The 20,525-nt window shown below is 44.7% G+C and overlaps 1 long non-coding RNA gene across 4 annotated transcripts in view; it reads right to left on the bottom strand.

Annotated features, from left to right (window-relative positions):
* The window catches only part of LOC125129007 (uncharacterized), a 76,326-nt gene extending 57,887 nt beyond the window's left edge, over nucleotides 1-18,439 (bottom strand). For 2 of the 4 annotated variants that reach the window (XR_007135384.1, XR_007135382.1), the window contains exons 1-5: nucleotides 17,401-17,753; nucleotides 12,173-12,251; nucleotides 8,093-8,294; nucleotides 4,592-4,829; nucleotides 3,459-3,619 (exon numbers count right to left, since the gene is read on the bottom strand). This is a non-coding gene — a long non-coding RNA (uncharacterized LOC125129007). Of the gene's footprint in view, nucleotides 1-3,458; nucleotides 3,620-4,591; nucleotides 4,830-8,092; nucleotides 8,295-12,172; nucleotides 12,252-14,671; nucleotides 15,207-17,400; nucleotides 17,754-17,966 lie in introns of those variants that run through there. The other 2 variants (XR_007135385.1, XR_007135383.1) reach the window with 2 other exon arrangements.
* Nucleotides 18,440-20,525: the final 2,086 nt, after the last annotated feature.

Below are 20,525 nucleotides of genomic sequence, written 5' to 3'. Positions count from 1 at the left end.
ATATTAAATTAAATCAAGTGAACATGTGTGATTTGCTTCTGCGGCATCTTTCCCCGCTTTGTGAGACATTGGGCCCAACTGTTTTTTGGAGATGTCCACTGCCCCACTCTCACACCACGTGGTCTGACTTGAGTTCAACTCCAGTCCTTGAGAAGGATGATATGAGGCATACTATCGTCAGGACAACGGGCCCGGGGGGAGGGCCCAGGACCTGAGCCCATCCAATCAGAGAGAACTTCATGACTTCAATTGGTCATACTTCACATGGTCATTTTTATGCCGAGTTTTAGCCCAGTAGGATGCAGTGCAAGAGCTGTATTGAGGCAGCTGGTGACTCTGAGGTCCTATTGGAGAATGAGGTCAGTGCAGAGAGAGCAGCACCAAGCTGCAGAGAGAAAGGGAAACCGCATCCCGCTGCTGTCGTTAAAGTACACATGCAACCCGTTGGAGGCAGAGGATTCCTGAGGATGCGTCACATAAAGCAATATGTTCCCTTTTGTAGTCAAGTCAGTTTAAATCAGGTGTTTTATTACTTTATTGTGTTTTGGTTTGTTTTGTTTTGCTTTGCTTTTTAGGGCCACACCTGCAGTATATGGAAGTTCCCAGGCTAGGGACTGAATTGGAGCTGTAGCTGCCGACCTACACCACAGCCACAGCCACCCAGGAACCTTAACCCACTGAGCAAGGCCAGGGATGGAACCCACATCCTCATGGACACCATGTTGGGTTCTTAACCTGCTGAGCCACAACGGGAACTCCAGGTGTTTTCTTACTTTCGACTGAAATAATCCCAACGAAGAAAAGATCAGAGTACAGTCAAGATCTTGGGAAAGAAAATTAAAGATTGCCTTGGTTCTGGTGCAAGTTTATGGGAAAGTTTTGGAACCTGTTTGGACTTGGATAAAATGGGTACTTTCATGTCCATTCTCAGAGGAAATTCAAAGATTTGAGCACAGAAGCCTTCAAGGGAACTGGTAAAGGATGGCATTACTACAGACATATCAGTGACAGAAGTAAATCCTGCCATTCCTTTGTTGATGGATCGAATATATACCATTGGAAGACGCTGCGTGGAGGCAACGTGGACTGAGTCTCCAGAACTGGAAACTCACATCATTTACCTTTGGACATAAGCTGGTACTAATCCACAATACGCCCTGAGGAAATGTGGATTGAATGAATAAATGAGTGATTGAATAAACTACCCTACAATTGCCCATTTTTTCCACACCTAGATCTTCAGAATCAATATGCATTCAAAGACAGAAAAATGAATAAGACATTTCTCAGTGCATGATCACCGTGAGAGAGTTTTTTAATCTACTTCCACGGCACTTCCCCATGGTAACCATACGGATGGGCTGGTGGGGAGTCAGGGGAGGGAGTTAAGAGACGTCTCCATGACACACCAAAGCACACTCACAATGCACCTGTTTCCTCAAAGCCTACTCTCGCCTCCCAACCTTGTCCGCATCCAACATCATAGAAGTCTGAGAAAAGTAAAGGAGTCAGAAACTCAAGTTCTCCCAGGCAGAGCACCATCTATCTGCTCTCGAAAATCTCTAGGCCTTTGAGTCAGAGCAACAGCCCTTGGCCCATTACATCAGCTTACTCTGACATAGAGGGCTCAGTGAATTTTTACCAGTGGAAATAATAAACCCAGAGGAAATACTGTGAAAATGAATCTGTAAACACTGAAATTGAATGTAATCATGAACAAGTCAGAGATTAGACTAATGAAGAATAAATTATATTGGAATGCAGACAGGCTTTGTTCCTCAGCATGACTGGAGGGGATGAGGAGCTGGGGGTGTCCATGGGAGGAAGAGCCCACATGACTCTAGACTTCAGATATAATTTGATGAGCTACTGCAAAACTGCCCTCTGAACTTGGCCATGAGTGCAGGTCAACCACTTGAGCTTGAAAATAATGAAAATTATATAACTTCTCTTTTTTTTTTTTTGTCTTTTTGCTATTTCTTGGGCCGCTCCCTCGGCATATGGAGGTTCCCAGGCTAGGGGTCCAATCGGAGCTGTAGCCACCGGCCTATGCCAGAGCCACAGCAACGCGGGATCCGAGCTGCGTCTGCAACCTACACCACAGCTCACGGCAACGCCGTATCGTTAACCCACTGAGCAAGGGCAGGGACCGAACCCGCAACCTCATGGTTCCTAGTCGGATTCGTTAACCACTGCGCCACGACGGGAACTCCAAAATTATATAACTTCTTTGAAGGAGCCATGTATTTCTTGTTCAGAAATCTCAGTTTTGGGGAGTTCCTATTGTGGCTCAGAGGATTAAGAACCTGACCAGTATCCATGAGGATGTGGGTTCGATCCCTGGCCTCACTCCATGGGTTAAGGGTTCAGTGTTGCCACCCCTGCGGTGTAGGGTGCAGGCATGGCTAGGATCTGGCATTGCTGTGGCTGTGGTGTAGGCCGGCAGCTGCAGCGCTGGTTCGACCCTAGCCTGGGAACCTCCACATGCCACAAGTGTGGCCCCAAAAAGAAAAAGAAAAGAAGATCTCAGTTTCGTCCCCCCCCCCCAACCCTTTTCTGCTTAAAATAATAAAGGCTTGTTCATTTCTTGGGATGCATTTGACCCAGATTTGCTGATCTAAATATCATCATCTTTCTCTCCTAAAGATACTGCTGAATAAGAATTATCGGTTTTGGAAATAGGTCTTTATTACTTCCTTATTATCACAATTTTTTTTCCTTTTATTTCTACTTAAATTAACTCAGGGACACCCTATTTCAAGCTAGTTACTGGCATTATCTGAAACACATTGTCTTTTGTCTGAAACACAAGCGTCTGCTACCAGATCACCAACTCACAAATTTCATTCTGAGGGATGTGCCGTGTTTACGCAGGTTCCCCTGTCTGCGTGTTTGAGATGAAGGTCACCCCTGCTCTCTACATCTTCCTCCAGCCAAGCTTTCAAAAAGAGTATTCAAGTTTTCAAAGAAAGTCTGTCTCTACCCAGATAGATCTCCTAAGTCATGTTGCCTATCCTGAAACACACACATAACCACACAATCTGACCTCTATCACCTTCGCACTGTCTACGTCTTTAGGCGTCAATTACACATCCCAACCCATCCCGAGCCATACATTAGTTATGTTAGCCATAGTATACAACAGTTATTTTGTATAGATCTAACCCTGGGATCCTTCTGTTTTTCTCATCCTCTCAACCTACATGGCAGTAGCCACTCTTCAAGATGGCCTTCGATGTGTTTTGCTTCCTGATTTTCATGCTCTTGAATAAGACTATAACTAAAGGAATATTTCAGAAATGACAGAGTATGACTTTCAAGGCTTTGGCCTCATTTTCTCTTGGATTACCCAATCTCTGAGATACCAGCTGCTATGCTGTGAGGACACTCAAGCAGCCCTGCGGAGAAACATGCATACGTCATGGCGCTGAAGCCTCTTGTCAATAGCCAGCACTAACCTGTCAAGCATGTGGGTACACCATCTTCAAAGGGGATCCTCTAGCCCCAGGCAAGCCTTCAAATGACTGCATCTCAGCCAAAGTCTTGATGATAATTTCACAAGAAATCCTGAGCCAGAAACACCCAGCCAGGCGGCTCCTAGACTTCTGACCTGCAAAAACTGTGTGAGGCAATAAATGTTTACTGCTGCTTTAAGTCACTATGTTTTGGGGTAATTACATAGTAACAGATAACTAATGCATGGGGACAGTTTATATTCTGTTTCTTTAGCTTCAACATCAGTTTTCTTAGTCAAACTGAGACGGAAAATAAATAAACAATAATTCAAGTACTTTATTTGTCAATATTTAAATGAGTGATATTATGCATGCATTACTATTTATTGATTGAATAACTGTAATAAAATCATAGCTATGACAAAGAGTTTATATGAGAATTAAATGAGATGATGGATATAAAAAGTTTATCAATGCCTGGCACATAGCTGACTCTAGGGAAATGTAATAAAAAATTAGAAATTCTATAAAATAAAAAAATTTTCCTCTTCTTATTATCTTACTCATATGCTGGTGTTCAGACAATTAAGTTGTACAAGGTCCTGGGAGGTAGGTAGCAGGTCATGACTTAAACCCAAGTCTATTTGATTCTATTATCTATGCTCTTAATAATTAATTGGCTAAAATTATATAGTACTATGTAATACTATTGAGCCAAGCACTGTACTGGTCATTTGGGATAGAAAGGAAACAACAAATATCCTTCTTCCTCAAGGTCTTATAGTGAAGTTATAGGCAACTTATATTTTACAAGTGCAACCAGATCTAAAAAGCGCAACATGCACTACGGAGTAAGAACACGCAGAAGAAAGTGACCCATCAGCCACTCTGGCTTAGTTTTCCCTCCAACCGTTTCTGACCCAACTGGCCCTCATCTTCTCCATCCCATTTCCCGCAGATGGATGGTTCCTCCCATCACACTAAACTGCTTAAACTCTCGTGTGCTCTCCTGAATCTTGACATCTCACCAACTAAAATGCTCACTCCTTTTATTCAGAAACCAACACACGTCACAGGGGACCGTGGCTTCTGAAGGGCAGCACTTCTAGTCTGTGACGACAGGCTTTGGGACAGACCTTGGTGGATGGATGAAGCCCCTGTGGCTCACTGTCTCGGCCTCAGCATTAGCTGGACGAGGGAGAAGAGGAGCGCTCCGACAGCAGGCAAATGGCAGCTGGGCGGCGTTCTACCATTAAGAACGGGCACAGTGACGGGGATGAAGGTTCCTCCTCCGGGTGGCCTCTCCTTGGAAAATCTCATCGTCTCGAAGACTCTTCCTCCAGAACCTCACTGTGGCTTTCCAAATTACCTCTCCTGCCGTTAAAAAAAAAAAAAAAAGAGGGAAACCTTTCTTATTCTTCAAGAGGGACCCAGAAATAGAACGTTTTGGTTTAGCAATAAGTCTACTTTTAATACCATAGCATCCTATAGACACAGTGTGCTGAGCCAAAGAGTTCTCACGTCCATCATCGGCAGACCTGGCCAACTCGGCCTTTGGCAGCCAAGAATAATTGCAAACGGGAACACCCCCAAGATGTCATTTTTCATTGCAAACTTCTCTTCCCCCAGCTCAAGCCCAACAGGTCACTGGACTCAAAACCATAAAATGGATATGACAGCAGGACCAGCTGAGGTTTGGGCTTCAGCGAGTGCTCCACTATTTTCCAAACTTTAATTACAGACTTGTCATTGTACCCTGGGCTGTAAAATTGTCAGAGGAGCAGATTGGCATTCAGGGTCCAGAGGACACAGAAAAGAGTAGCAGTTAAAACGGGTGGAAAATCATCTTTTGCCCTGTAATCTCAACCAATGCGATCCATGGGATATTGACAGACTATAAATAAGGAACTGCATGATGTCATTTTTACAGGCATTTTATGAGTGCAATAACCAGGAAAAAGATTGCCCATGACTGAAATGCAGTTGGGGTTTGTGGAAATGATCATTTGGTGGGTTGTCTCTCTCTCTATCCCTTTGCATTCTTCACAGATAAATGATTTAGTTGTTCTTATTTATGTGTAAATACATACATATATTGCCATCTATCCTTTTGAGGAGAGCCAAATGAACTTGAAATCTTGTGGGGTTTTTTTATACTAATTAATGTGTTTTTATTGCAACTCATTCATACTTAACGATGCATCCACTAGCACTACAATTTGGAAGATGTAAATGATTTTTTTTAATAGGCTTAGCTTTTTTTAACCTTGTATATATCACGAGGAAAAAGAAAAAAGAAAATTATCAGCCTTGGTTCATTTTCTAGGTAAGGAAAGAACTCTTTGCAACTTTCTTTCTTAATTGAAAGTTGGGTTCCTCCACTGTCCTACTTAATGCCTTAAAGCCCATTCAGACAGCCAGAGAGACGTCTGAGCAAGTCATTACCACATGCGAAGGCATTAACTTGGAAATTGATTAATCCATCATGTGAATGGTTTCAACCACTCCAAGGTAGACAACGAAATTCTAATGAAAACCCATTGTACGTGGGTGGGACGAGACCACTGACAAGCTGTTCAATCAATCCAAAGGCCTCGGTTAAACTTTCTTGGATTTGGTTTTGTTGTGCTATGTAGTTTAACAAGATTGAAGAGGGGACTAACTTATATCAAGAAGGGAAGTACCTGTGTGTCACACAATTGGTCTACAATGTTAGGTGGCTGGGGGTAAAGGAGCAACTGTTCCATGTGGTGGCCAAAAAACACTGCTTTCCTTCACGGCTGTAAAATCAAATACCTCCCCCTTCTTCTCCCACCCAGCTCCCCTCCCTTCTTCTCTCCTTCCTCAGTAACCAAGTCTGCAAACACTATGATGAATGCATTGCATACAGTATATTAGAAAGAACAGCTACACTTATTAATTCTGCAGGGCCAACGTTTAGGAGAGAGTTTATTACTCCAAAGTGTTAGCTCCAACTTTATTGATGAAGAAACATATTGAGGGAATTTAAGGGACTTGTCCAAGGTCAAAAATAATTAAAGACTGAGTCTGAGACTTAAACCTAATTTTATAATACATCATAATCCTTCTTAATTATATCATCTCCACTTTATCTTTTAAAAAGTGCAGAGGAAATAAAAAGCTCTGCCAAAGATTACTCAACTATTAAGCACGAACCAGGTATTTGAATTCCAACTCTGTCAGAATGGAGAATGAGATTCTTTTCTAGGCTTAGGAATCTGAAAATCTGGGTTTCTATAAAGAGATCATTCTCTGATCCTTGAGTGGACACACACTTCAACAATTATTACAGAAGTATCGATTGTCCCCAAATCTCATTTCTCTTCTGAATTATGCTAGTCAAGAATATAAAAAATATCTGGGGGTTCCTGTCATAGTGCAGCAGAAATGAATCCAACTAGAAACCATGAGGTTGCGGGTTCGATCCCTGACCTCGTGAGCTGTGGTGTAGGTCGCAGACACGGCTTGGATTGGCGTGTGGCTGTAGATCCGATTAGACCCCTAGCCTGGGAACCTCCATATGCCGTGGGTGCAGCCCTAAAAGAAAAGACAAAAGACAAAAATATCTGAAAATATATGAAAAAATCAGAGTTCCTCCAAACTACTGAAAATTTTCTTAGTGAATGGAAAACAATCTAATGTTTCCCTCACTGCCTCTTCTTATTTTCTGATTTTTTTAAGAGCTGAAGAATATCCTATAGGCTTTCATAATTAATTTGAAGTGGAGCAGACAAGTTCACGCAATAATAGTAGAAAATGCATAAATAAATTATAGGTCAGGCTAGACGTTTCCTGCATGATAAAGGTATCATGAAAGCAAAGTAGTACCGGTACATGAACAGACAGGCAGGACAAGGGGTGGAATACAAAGCCCAGAATCAAACAAAATATATGTCAGAATTTGGCATTTGAAAAAAATGAAACTACAATTCAGGAGATAAAATGCAATTACTCAATGAATGGTGTTAGGAAAAACAGTGGTGATTTGGAGGGGAGTATCTCAACCCTTATACTTACAGAAATTGCTGAGGATTCAAGGACTGTTTTTTTTGTCCTGTGGCCTCACCCACGGCATGTGTGGGTCAAGGATCGAACTCGCGCCACCCAAGCCACTGCAGTGACAACACAGGATACTTAACTCGATGAGCCACGTGGGAATGTCAAGACTTAATTTTTAAATCATGCACTTAGTATAAAAATTATACATACAAAATCTCAACATACAGAAGGCATAAGTATGGCATAAAACCCACACTCTCTGGAAGTGTGATAAACTGAACACAAAAACAGGTCTGCATGGAAAAAAATATAAACATTGCAAAAACAAAAATATAAACTGAAAACAAGTACAGTTAAGCTCAGAAACGAAGGGGGAAAAGGCCCTTCAATGGAACATACAGGCAAAGGATGTGAAATTCCTGATTTTCAGAGAAGAAAAATGTAAATAGGTCTTCAAACATTGACTGACATATCAAAAGAGAAAAGCTATTAGAAGTATAGTGTCATATTTTCCAGCTATGAGATGGGGAAAACATACTTGGCAGACACACTATGTTGGAGAGGCAATAGCTTAATCAACATTTTATATATTGCTGTAGGAATGGAAATGAATAAACCTCTAAGAATGGCAGGTTGCTCCTCCACTTTTCAATCCACCGTCGCTTTATACTTTCTCTTCCCTTTTTGGGGGGGCTGCTCTGTGCCCTCGGGGCTTTATCTCTGCAGACCGCATGGCCTAGATCCCTTTGTCAATTGGCTTCTGTCAATGGGAGGTGCCAGAAACATCTGAGTGTCTCACTCTCCTCCTTAAGGGTGCACCTGCGGAGCAGCAACGGACACGGATACACATCAGCAAAGCTTAACTTTCAAGCGAAGGACAGTCTTGGGGAGGGTTGATTTGAAGACGGGTCCCAGCTCCTCCCACCTTGAGCAATTCAGCTTTCACCCCAAACCTGCAAACTCCATCCAGCCAAACAAAGGGCCTTTGAGAAGAAGCCCATTCAGCCTTCTCTGTGGACGGCGTCCTGGCCACCTATCGTTCTTCCGAAACACCTTTCAGTTCAGCGGCTTTCCCAAAGGTTTTCCAATCTCAGGGAAGTATTCTCACTGCCTGAAGGCCTTTGCTTTGGTTTGGTTTTGAACACGCTATTGAACCAAGGTTTCAAAAGCCCAGCGATGCTCGCAGTCAAGGCCAGGCTGTCACACACGTACGCGTGCTAAGTCATCTCTGCAGGCACCACTGCCATCCCAGAAGGTCTCCATAACTCTGCCTGGGGAGGTCCCTGGAGAGGGGACCACCCAACTGGTTCTCAAAGATGTCGGAATGTGCCAGGGGCAGGAGGAGAAATGGCTTTTGAAGAAGAGAAACTTGTGTGTGCTGCGTGAGGCCAGGGGGGTGGGGAGGGGGGGCGGGAGCAGAATATATTCAGAGGTGGTGATGAATTCTGTGCCGTCATAACTCAGAGTGGGATGCAGAGCAGAGAGAAGAGATAAGTTTAGATGAGCAAGGAAGATAGATGCTCCTGGGAAAGGCCTGGTAAACCCTCTCCAATACATTTAACAGAATGTGATTGCTTGGAGACGCTCTGTAGAAAGCGTTCTTTGCTAAACGTTGGGGAAGCCGAGCATCTCCAAGATGTGTGACGCACAGTTACACATTAAAAGCTCTGAGAAGCCTCAACAATAAGACATCTTTAGCTTTATTTAATCCGGAACTTCCAAGTTTTGCATTCAGGATTCAAGCCAGAAAGTCAACATTGGCAGAGCACACGGGTGAGAGCAGACCCTCTCCAGCACCAAGGAGCCACAGGCAGAGCCCTAAAGAAAATGTTTGGTATCAACATGAGCAAAGAAGAGTAATTTTCTCAAAAGAGGAACAGGGGTCGTGAGAGCTGTGACATCAGAAAATGAACCTGACTGCCTATTTCTTCTTTCCTAGAACTAATATCCAAGAGAGGATCCAAAGAATCTGGAAAAAGAAGTGAAAATTTGATTGTAATGGAATATATTCTCTGTGTTTCTCAGTGAGGAGGTTTGATATTTATCATATGTAATTATGGTTTGTTATAGAAAAATTGAGCTTAAGATAATGACATAGTAAACAGCTTATTGATTTCCATTTGAGATGTTTCTTCTGTTTGCTTTAATTTTCTCCCCGGGGGGGTGGGGGGCGGGGAACAAGCACAATCACTTGAGGACCCAGAGATTGAAGGAAAGGTCTTCTTTCTTTTGTTTTTCTTTCCTGTTCTCCTCCTGCAAGTCCCTCCAACACAAGCCATCTGTCCTTCTTCCCTTGAGTTAAAAGCAACCTACGTCAGATCGAAACGGGGAAGAAGATAAATCACCACCCCTCTGCCGAACACAGAAAGCTAAAAGGGAGAAAAGAAATTGCATTTGCTTTTGCACTCAATATATCAAAGTAATTTATGTCATAACCACTCTGGCTGCTCTCATACATATTCGGTTTTAAATAAAATCAATCTTTCCAAACCTGTAATAGCTTTCTTTATAAGGCTCTTAGAAAAAAAAAAAAAAAGGTGCTGGAATCTGGTTCCATTAGAGGCAAGGCTGGTTTATTGCCTCACAAAATCACTCGTTCTAATGAGGTGCAAGGTTAAGAGACATCCCTCAAACACATTAAACAGTTAATGACCCGCAAGGAGCTGAGAATTAGGCGGTTGAGCGTACATCCAATCCAGGCAGGGAAGGGTTAATTGCGTACCTTTTCAGACCCCTGCCAGCTCTGGGAGGAGGGACCAACTGCTGGGACCAAGAAGGATTCCAGCACACCCAGCACCCAGAGGATATCCCAGGCACCGGGTGTGTGGACCAGACAGTGCCTACTGGACATTTCCTACCTGGGCAAGGAAGGCAGCCACTGCTTGCAAGCACTTGCTGTAGGATGAAAAGCATCCTACAGGGACTGGTGTGAGCGGGGCATGGCTCTGTGCTCCTAAGCACCCTGTGACGGCTGTGCTCTAATTTCCCCCCAGTTCGCAGAAGAGGAAACTGAGACATAAAGAGGTTAAGGAGTGGCCCAAGGTCATCGCACAGCAAGTAAACAGCAGAACTGGAACCAAGCCTGTCTGGTTCTGGGTAATCAGAGCTTAGCCATGCTACGCCCTGGGCTCCTGTCTTATCCATCAGATGCTGTATATACAACGCCTTTTTGGATGCTACACCCCTTTTTTATGATGGGGAAACCGAGGCTCAGGGGTTGAAGTGCTTTGCCCCAGCCCTGTCTCCCTGATTTAAAGCCCATGGGTTTTTTTTTTTCCCTCTTCTTCCCTTTTTTCTTTGTAGGGCTGCACTTGCAGCATATGGAAGTTCCTGGGCTAGAGGTCGAATTGGAGTTACAGCTGCTGGCCACAGCCACAGCCACAACAATGCTGGATCTGAGCCACATCTGTGATCTTTGCTGAAGCTTGTAGCAATGACAGATCCTTAACCCACTGAGAGGGGCCAGGGATCGAGCCCGTATCCCCAGCGGGGTTCTTAACCCACTGAGCCACAACGGGAACTCCCCATATTCTTTCTTTAGTGGAGACTTTCCAAGTACTGGTGAAAGAAGGCAACCAAGGACCAGCCTCTCCCCCCAAATATGTTTGCACTGACACGGAAACACGTTGCATCGTTTTGATTTTCTTTCTAGCTTGAGGCATGCACAAGTTCCACTACAAAGAGCTGACTCTTAGGCAGCATTCCTCTTCCTCCTCCTCCTCACAACAACAATAATGAGAATGAGAAGGAAAGAGAAGCGGGTTTGGAAGTCAAACAGATGTAAACGGGAAGAAATCCCGGCTTTCCTCCACCGGAGCTGCAGTTTGTTAGCTCTGGGCTGGGAATACTTTCTCGGCCTCAGTGTCGTCCCTGTAAAGTGCGGACAATAATCCTCCCCTCAGGGGAGTCGCAGGAGTAAATGAGACGGTGAACCTGAACCTCAGCTCCGTGTGGGAAACACGAAACCACTGGCAGGTGAAGCTGCCACTGTGGGTAAGGGTCACCTTTCTCTCCTCCCCCAACCCCCCCTCAGGCTGGCTCTGCTGGGACCTCGTCAGAGAGGAAGGAGGGGAGCTCAGTGCATTTACCTGGGGAGCAGAGAGGGCAGGGAACGGAAGGAGACAGGTCTCTGGGGCCAAGGGCGCTGGCCATTTTCCGGTTTGGGGTAGAATTTAAACATGATGCGAGGGAACCTGATATCCCCATTTTTGGGGACACATTGTTATTCGCCTAGTTCCTGGGGCGTTCAGTCAATACATCGCCTCTCTGTCCACAGACCGCAGACTCTAGGTGCTGTAGAGCGAGTGCTAATAGGAAAATCCATCCATGGACAAGAAAGCCAGGCAGATACATCGGAGTTTCTGAGATGTAAGAAAAGATACATCACCTGCTGGATATGTGACTATGGACCTAGAGTCTCCAGGGCTAAGCCGCCAGTGTTTCCTTATGAACTGAACATATCCGAAGATATCTGGTGTTGGACTCAAGAGTTGAACATTACCCGTAAGGGCTGTAAACATCAAGAAGAAAAGAAGAGACGTGAAGATTTATTTTCACTTAAATTCAACAAAGCTGCATTAAAACTCTTCTATGCCTGATCTTGCTAAACCCTTCAGAATTGAAGCAGGATAAAGGTGACGAGAAGGTTGAAGCATATAGTGTTACTGTTTACAGGAAGAACATAATGAGGCACTTACGAGCAAACCTTTGCCTCAAATCCATCTCTGTCACTTAATAGCTGTTTAACGTTAGCTTGTGTGTTCAACCTTGCTGTGCCTATAAAAGAGTGAAAAAAATGGATTTCAATGAAGCAATACATGTAAAGTTCTCAGAACAAGTCCTAGCACATAGAAAGTTATGTAACTGTTGGTGGGAATGTCAGCTAGGTACAGCCACTGTGGAGAACAGTATGGAGGTACCTTAAAAATCTATACATAGAACTTCCATATGACCCCGCAGTCCCACTCTTGGGCATATATCCGGACAAAACGTTCCTTAAAAAAGACACATGCACCCGCATGTTCATTGCAGCTCTATTCACAATAGCCAAGACATGGACACAACCCAAATGTCCATCGACAGATGATTGGATTAGGAAGATGTGGTGTATATATACACAATGGAATACTACTCAGCCATAAAAAACCCACAAAATAATGCCATTTGCAGCAACATGGATGGAACTAGAGACTCTCATACTAGTGAAGTAAGTCAGAAAAAGAAAGACAAATACCGTATATCACCACTTATAATTGGAATCTAATACACGGCACAAATGAACCTTTCCACAGAAAAGAAAATCATGGACTTGGAGAATAGACTTGTGGCTGCCTGGGGGAAGAGGGAGGGAGTGGGAGGGATTGGGAGCTTGGGGTTAATGGATGCAAACTATTGCTCTTAGAATGGACTTACAATGAGATCCTGCTGCGTAGCATTGAGAACTATGTCTAGATACTTACATATCACAACACAACAATGGGAGGAAAAAGTATGTATACATGTGTGTGTAACTTGGTCCCCATACTGTACAGTGGAAAAAATAAAATAAATAAATAAAAGAAAGTCTATGTAAAAGCTAGGTTTTTTAATCACTAAATTTAAGGATGGAAAGAATCTTAAAGATTAACTGATCTAATCCACTAATTTCACAGAGGAGGATGCTGAGGCTCAAAAAAACAAATGAAAAATAAATTCCAATTGGATTAATGATGAAAAGAGCAGAAAAGGATACAGAAAAATGTCTTTGTGATACTAGAATAGGAAATTGTTTTTTAGACGAGAGGTAATTCGCAAAGAATAAATTGATTAATAATCAATTACCTTTACTACAACAAAATTGTGATTAGAGGGTTAGGGCTTTGAGCTACACGATTATCAGCCTGAGCTGAGAAAAGGGGAAAGACTGGAGCCTGAGGTCAGCCTCACGGCCAGCGACTTACTCTGTCAGCCCACGCAATGGAACCCCAATAAAACACTGGACGTTGACTGTTGAGCCACCATGTATATAACAGTTTGCCACAGAGAGTTGGTTATTTTTTTATAAGTTTGAATGTGTGGGTCTTTTCTTCTATGAACATTTTTTTTTGTCTTTTTACAGCTGTACCTGCAGCATATGGAAAGTTCCTGGGCTAGGTGTTGAATCAGAACTGCAGCTGCAGCCTACGCCACAGCCACAGCTGCATCTGAGACCTATGCTGCAGCTTGCGGCAACACCCAGCCCTTTACCCCCTGAGTGAGGCCAGGGATGGAACCACATCCTCATGGACATTATGCCAGTTTCTTAAGCTGCTGAGCCACAATAGGAACCCTCATGAACATTTTATTTTTTAATTTTTTAAATTGTTATTTCCCCAATACAATTGTTTTTCTACTGTCCAGCATGGTGACCCAGTTACACGTACATGTACACATTCTTTTTTCTCACATTGTCATGCTCCATCGTAAGTGACTAGACATAGTTCCCAGTGCTACACAGCAGGATCTCATTGCTCATCCATTCCAAAGGCAATCCTCTGCATCTATTTACTCCAAGCTCCCCATCCCATCCCACTCCCTCCCCATCTCCCTTGGCAACCACAAGTCTATTCACCAAGTCCGTGAGTTCCTTTTTCTGTGGAAAGGTTCATTTGTGCCGTATATTAGATTCCAGATATAAGTGATATCATACGGTATTTGTCTTTCTTTTTCTGACTTACTTCACTAGTATGAGTGTCTCTAGTTCCATCCATGTTGCTACAAATGGCATTATTTTGTGGGTTTTTTATGGCTGAGTAGTATTCCATTGTGTATATATACCACATCTTCCTAATCCAATCATCTGTTGATGGACATTTGGGTTGTGTCCATGTCTTGGCTATTGTGAATAGAGCTGCAATGAACATGCGGGTGCATGTGTCTTTTTTAAGGAACGTTTTGTCCGGATATATGCCCCCATGCACATTTTAAATTTGGAATGGATCACTCTGGTGGTTGCTGTGTAGGGTGAGAAGTCTATGAACAGAGAATTCTCCTAATAACCACCAGAAATGAAAAGATTCTGAACTGAGTTTCGGTTTGAGGATGGGACAAGGAGTGCATTGTTATGGCCTTGATTCTCTCATTAACTAATTGTGCATCTTTGGAGCAACTGTTTCAGCCTGTCTTGGTTCCAGTTTCTTCCTCTTTTAGATGAAAATCAAACAACTTGCTGCACTAACCTCACAGAGGCTTTGTGGAGGTTCAACGGGATGATGAATTTTAAAGCATAGTAGGTTCTCCCTTCGTACAGCATCAGATGGAGTGGAGAACAGAATAATAGACATGGAATATCAGGGAGAGCACTCAGCCCCCAAATTGTTTTATAGGTCAGTAAGAAATCTGGAAGAAAGAAATCCTTCTAAAGAAAATTAGTTTAGTAATTACCTCCAAATGATCACTCAAGACAACCAATAAGCCAGCTATAATCCTCTTGTCTGTAGGCAAGGAGCCTGGATTTAGAGTCAGGTGACCTCACTTCTAATCCCGGTCTGCTCTTACACTAATTCCGCTGTCTTGGGTAAAGCTTCCCCTCTCTGAACTGCAGTTATGTCATTTAAGAGAGAATTTTAACAGTTCTATCTCACAGAGTCTCAATGAAGATAAAATAGGATTTTTGTGAAAGCATAATTTAAACTGTAAAGGTTCCTAACATATAAGCTCACTTGTTATAATAAATGGAGGGGGAGGGGGAGGAAGTGGGGTGGATGAGGAGTTTGGGGTTGGTAGATGCAACCTATTCCATTTAGAATGGATAAGTGATGAGGTACTACTGGATAGCACGGGGAACTATATCCAGTCTCCTGGGATAGAACGTGATGGAAGACAGCTTGAGAAAAAGGATGTGTATGTATGTATGCCTGGGTCACTATGCTGTACAGCAGAAATGGGCACAACACTGGGTGGACCAGGTAGGGCAGGTGGAAATACACGGAGATTACTTTCTAAGACCTTTCTGTCCAGGACTGTGATGGGCTTTAAGACGAGGGGTCAATATTATCACCTGAGGCTCAAAAATGGGAAAGGTTATTTTCTACTCGAAGGCTCAGAGAAGGAAGTTTCCATGGAAAAGCTGTCATGTGTGCTGAAATAAATTAGTGAGCAAATAAACAAGCAAGCCGTTGAACAAACAAGCAGTTATGACTTTGGCGTGAGGAGAAAGGCACTCCAGGTGTTGTGCACGTTACAAGCATGAGAGGAGAAAGAGCAAGCGTGATGCTTAAAAGCAAAGAAAGTCTGAGTCACCAAAGTCACACTCCGCCCTGGTTCTCAATTGTCCTCGGAAAAGCCCAGATTCTGTGGACATGTGAGAGCTGCCGCGGCTCAGCCAATCCCAGCTTTGGGGACTGAGCCGCTCCCTGTGGCATCCCCTTCTGTTGCTGACACGTTTGCTTTTCAAACTGCATCTTAGCAGGTGTCTGCGAGGTGACGATCTCCAGCCGTGGGGGCCTTCACTGAGCTGTGTGCATGCTTTGTTACTCATGGAAGGCTAAACCACTCCATCCCCCTGAAGTCGGAGAGCATTTTATAGCCACCTTGCAATTTGAAATAAATGGCTTGGTCTCTGGAGGGAAAACAAGAGGAAAATCTTTTCAGGGCCCACCTGATGCCTCATTCCAGCATGCTTCCCTTTAATCAAGGCTGGCCACCAGCCCCACACATGTCATTTCAGCTCCACGCTGGTCCCCAGCCTGGTCCCAGGGCTGGAGGCAGAGTCAGGCAGTGTACATACACGGACTTCTGTGACCATCAAGCCTGGTGCTGGTACCTGGACTTAAGTCATGTCTTTTTTTTTTTCTTTTCTGGCTGCACCACTGCATATGAAGTTGCCAGGTCAGGGATCAGATCCAAGCCACAGATGTGACCTACGCCACAGCTGCAGCACGGCGGGATCCTTAACCCACGGTGCTGCCCTGGGGATGGAACCTGGGTCCCAGTGCTCCAGAGATGGTACGGATCCCATTGCGCCACAGTGGGAGCTCCAAGCCATGTCTTCCTGGTCTCTGCTCCTACTTGGGAAACCACGTCAAACCAGCTTTCACCGCTGTGCATGGAAATTCCTCCCTGGGAACCTGGAATCTCGTCCTTGAACCAGATCTCAGGTCATGGGCTTCCCTGCTCACTGAGCGACCACCTTGATCCAAGCTTAATTTGCTTCCTAAAGATACAGCTCCCATGATTCCTACCACTCCCTGAGCATGCTCTCCAGAGACGCAAAGGTGAATATTTGACAAGTTTGGCTGAATTTTAATTCTCACACCTGCTACTGTAAGACAGGTATGATAATTATCGCCATCCTGAAGATCCAGCTTAGAGACGAAACAAAATGTAAAATTAAGGAGGGGATCACGGGGGAATTTTAGTGTCATTATACATTCACTTTTAAGTGTAAGGAAATTTAATGAGAGGATTTTTTAACCTTCCCTTAAAAAGTAATAACGGAGAGAAGTTTGCTTAGCTTAATGTGGTTGTATTTTATGTTGCTGGCCTTGCATTACTTGGAGTATTTCGCTGCCATTGGACCCATTCCTCATCCACTGGGCACCTCTGTTATTCCATGTGCTTGACATATTAGAGATGGGCAATGGGGTTCTTTGTGCTGGCACATTGTGACCTTTGGGCTAACTCAGCCACCATTTGGTTACGCAGCATCCTAGAACCTCCTTCAGCAAATGCTGATTAAGGACAAGGGCACCCATGAGACAGATGCCCTCAGCCCACCATGTCCCACTTCATACTCGTGTCTAGTCTTTGCTCAGCACAGAGGAGGCCCTCAATGAATAGCTGTTGAATAAATGAAAACCCCGAAATAAATCCTAGAAACTTCTAGAATAAAAATATGCAATTAAAAAGAAAAATACCTGCCTTCTTCCCTAGCTCAATCCAGCCCCCCCCATGCCCCCCACAGTACCTGTGATCTCTTCTCCAGCTGTCCTTCCTCTGTTCTTTGAAGCAGGCTGGCTTGGTCCTAAGTGTTTCCTTAAAGACTCAGGCTCGAGAGTCAGGCCGCTGGGCTCGAACTCCAGCCCTGCTACTTAGTCCTTCTGTGACCTTGGGGTGTCTCCGAGCCAGTTTCCCCATCTGTGAAATGGGAGTGTCATTAACATCTATGCCATAGGTTGTGGAGATCAAAAGACACGTGCACTTGGCACAGCGAGCACTGAAAGGCAAGCACGCTGTCATGACTGAACGTGTTGGAGTTCCCGTTGTGGCTCAGCAAAAATGAATCTGACCAGCATCCGTGTGGACGCAGGTTCGATCCATGGCCTCGCTCTGTGGGTTAAGGATCCGGTGTTGCCGCAAGCTGTGGTGTAGGTTGCAGACACGGCTTGGATTTGGCGTTGCTGTGGCTGTGGTGTAGGCTGGCAACGACAGCTCCGATTCGATGCCTAGCCTGGGAACCTCCATATGGTGTGGACAAGGCCCTAAAAAGACAAAAAAAAAAAAAAACCCAAAAACCAAAAACCAAAACAAGACCTGTGTTGTATGTAGTCGTGCACGTGATGGCCTTCTAGGTTCCACGACAAACTCCTTGGAAGCAGGAATGTGCACTGTTAGTCTTTTCAACCAGTGGGCAGCAGAAAGGGGCCATCGCATGTTACGTATTGAGTATGTTTGTGGTGGTTCGTTTTATGAGTGATCTTGACGAAGCCCAGATTATTTGGCTGAATATGATACCGTGTATTTCTGTGCACGTGTTTTGGGAGGAGATTTAACATTTGCATCAGGAGATGGTCCTTCCTAATACGGGTGAACCTCACTCAGTCAGCTGAAGCCTCGAGTAGAAAAAAAAGGCTGACCCCAAAATAAGAGGAATTTCTGCCTAAGGACCTTCTTTGTGTCTGTCACCTGCTGGTGGAATGATGCCGCGTTCCCTAAATCTCCGTTTTTATATCTGTAAAATATTTAAAATTTATAACAAACTTTATTTTATGTCAGGTCAAATAGTTTTTTGTTTTTTGTTTTTTTTTTCCTTTTTAGGGCCACACCCATGCCCGTGGCACATGGAAGTTCCCAGGCTAGGGGCTGAATCAGAGCTGCAGCTGACGTCTACACCACCGCCACAGCAACACCGGATCCAAGCCACATCTTCAACCTACGTACGCTGGGGCTTGCAGCAACACCAGATCCTTAGCCCACTGAGCGAGGTGAGGGGTTAAACCTGCATCCTCATGGATACTAGTCCGGTTCTTAACCTACTACTCAGTCATTCTGTGACCTTGGTGGAGGTCCCTACCATGGGAACGCCAAGTCTAAATAGTTTTTAAAGCTCTTCTAGATCTCATGGCAAGAAGGATGGCTTGTTATAGTTCTGTTCAGGGGTGTTTCCCCCAAATCTGCAGCTTTAACCAAGTGATTAGGCACCTTATAAATGGAAGTCATGAACGTGGAGAAGGACTCGGGGGGCAGAGGGGGTGGGAGCAGGTGCAGAGCCCACCAGCTCAGTCCCCATCCTCAGGGGCCATGATGTATGGCACTGCCTGGCAGCCTGTCTTTCTCTCTTCCTTTTTAATCATTAACCTTGAGAGCAAAAGCCTCCTTATTTTAATCTTCAAGGTTGCAGTAAGTCTTCGGGTCTTTAAGTGCTTGGTTCCCAGATGGAAGCCAACAGAAGTTCTCTCTGCTGTCAGCCCAGCCACACGATGCCTTTGACAGATCTTTTGCTAAAAACAGAACTTGCTGTTTCCAGGGAGCCACGAAAGGGACACTCGGAACAGAATGCCAGTCCCAGAGGGTGTGAAGATCACACTCAGATGATCTCAGCATGTGGATGCCAGCCAGCTGCAGGGATGTGGGGACCAGCTGGGTTTTGAGTTCCAGATAAAACTAGCGGTAGAAGGCAGAGAGCCGAAGTAAGGAAGGGTGGTCATTTGGGTTTGAATCCTGCCGTCTGAGAGCTGGTGAACTCTTAGCAACTTGCTTGTCCTTGAGTTTTAACCCCTTCATCTATAAAACAGGGGTGCAATACCCACGTCCCAGGTCTTTGCCAGTATTTGAAAACGTGCAATAACTGTAAATGTCTTCCTCTTTGCCTGGCACATGCCTCCTCGCCCCTCCTTTCCTCTCTCCCCTCTTCTGTTTCTCCTTTCTTTCATCTTCTTCCTCGTTAGACTATTTCTTTCTTCACAGTGACGCTTTCAGGGAGGAGCAAGATTAGAACAGGCCAGGAGGAGTTCCTGCTGTGGTGCAATGGGATCAGTGGGGTCTCCGCAGCGCTGGGATGCAGGTTCGATCCCCAGCCTGGCACAATGGGGTAAGTGAAACCAAGCGGGGCTCTGTGGGGTTCCTGGGCATGGAAGCCTTTGTGTCTCCCACTTCTTGTTTTTCATGAATAAGGTTCAGCCTTCATGACCTTCCCCGAGTTCCGAAGGGCAGGTTCAAACAGTTGCTAATCAGGGAAGGGAGGGGATGCAAAGACCAGGGAGGAACAGTCTAGAAACAATAGTGCGGCCTTGGGGGAGGGTCCTGGTTCCCCTCAAAGGATAGACATGACAGTATGTTTGAGCTCTTCTGTAGAACCAAAACCCCTAAGAAACAAAAGATGTTAAATATTTGATGCTTCTTTCCAGAAAGAAGTTGGACCACCAAAACCAGTCCCGGGGCAACGAAACACCAGCTTTGAAGAATGCAAGCTTGCACCTGTCCTGATCTCTATCTGCAGCCCTGTTTTCCAGTCTCAAACTGCAAGACCATCTCCTATCCTCTCCCAAGGGGGACACAGTCTTTAAGGCATTAGCCTGCTGGGGTCTCCTTCGCCTGGCAAAGCAATAAAAGCTATTTTGTTCTCCTTCACCCAAAACCCTGCCTCCGCATTTCCATTCGGCACTGGTGGACAGAGGCCAAGTTTCAGCAACCTAAGGATCCAGGGCTGCTGCAGTGGGTCGTAACTGCAGCTGATCCCTGGGCCCGGGAACTCCCTATGCTGTGGGGCGGCCAAAAAAGACAAAGAACGAATTAGACCAGGAAAGGTCTTAGTGAGTTACCTGCCTCGATCAGACCCAGAGTTTGGGGCCTTAGGTGAGGAGGAAGAAAGGG

This window comes from Phacochoerus africanus, chromosome 6 (assembly GCF_016906955.1).
Source record: "Phacochoerus africanus isolate WHEZ1 chromosome 6, ROS_Pafr_v1, whole genome shotgun sequence".
Classification (NCBI taxonomy): Eukaryota; Metazoa; Chordata; class Mammalia; order Artiodactyla; family Suidae; genus Phacochoerus; species Phacochoerus africanus.
Note: the sequence above shows the minus strand (reverse complement) of the source record. Positions and strands in the feature narration are given on the sequence as shown.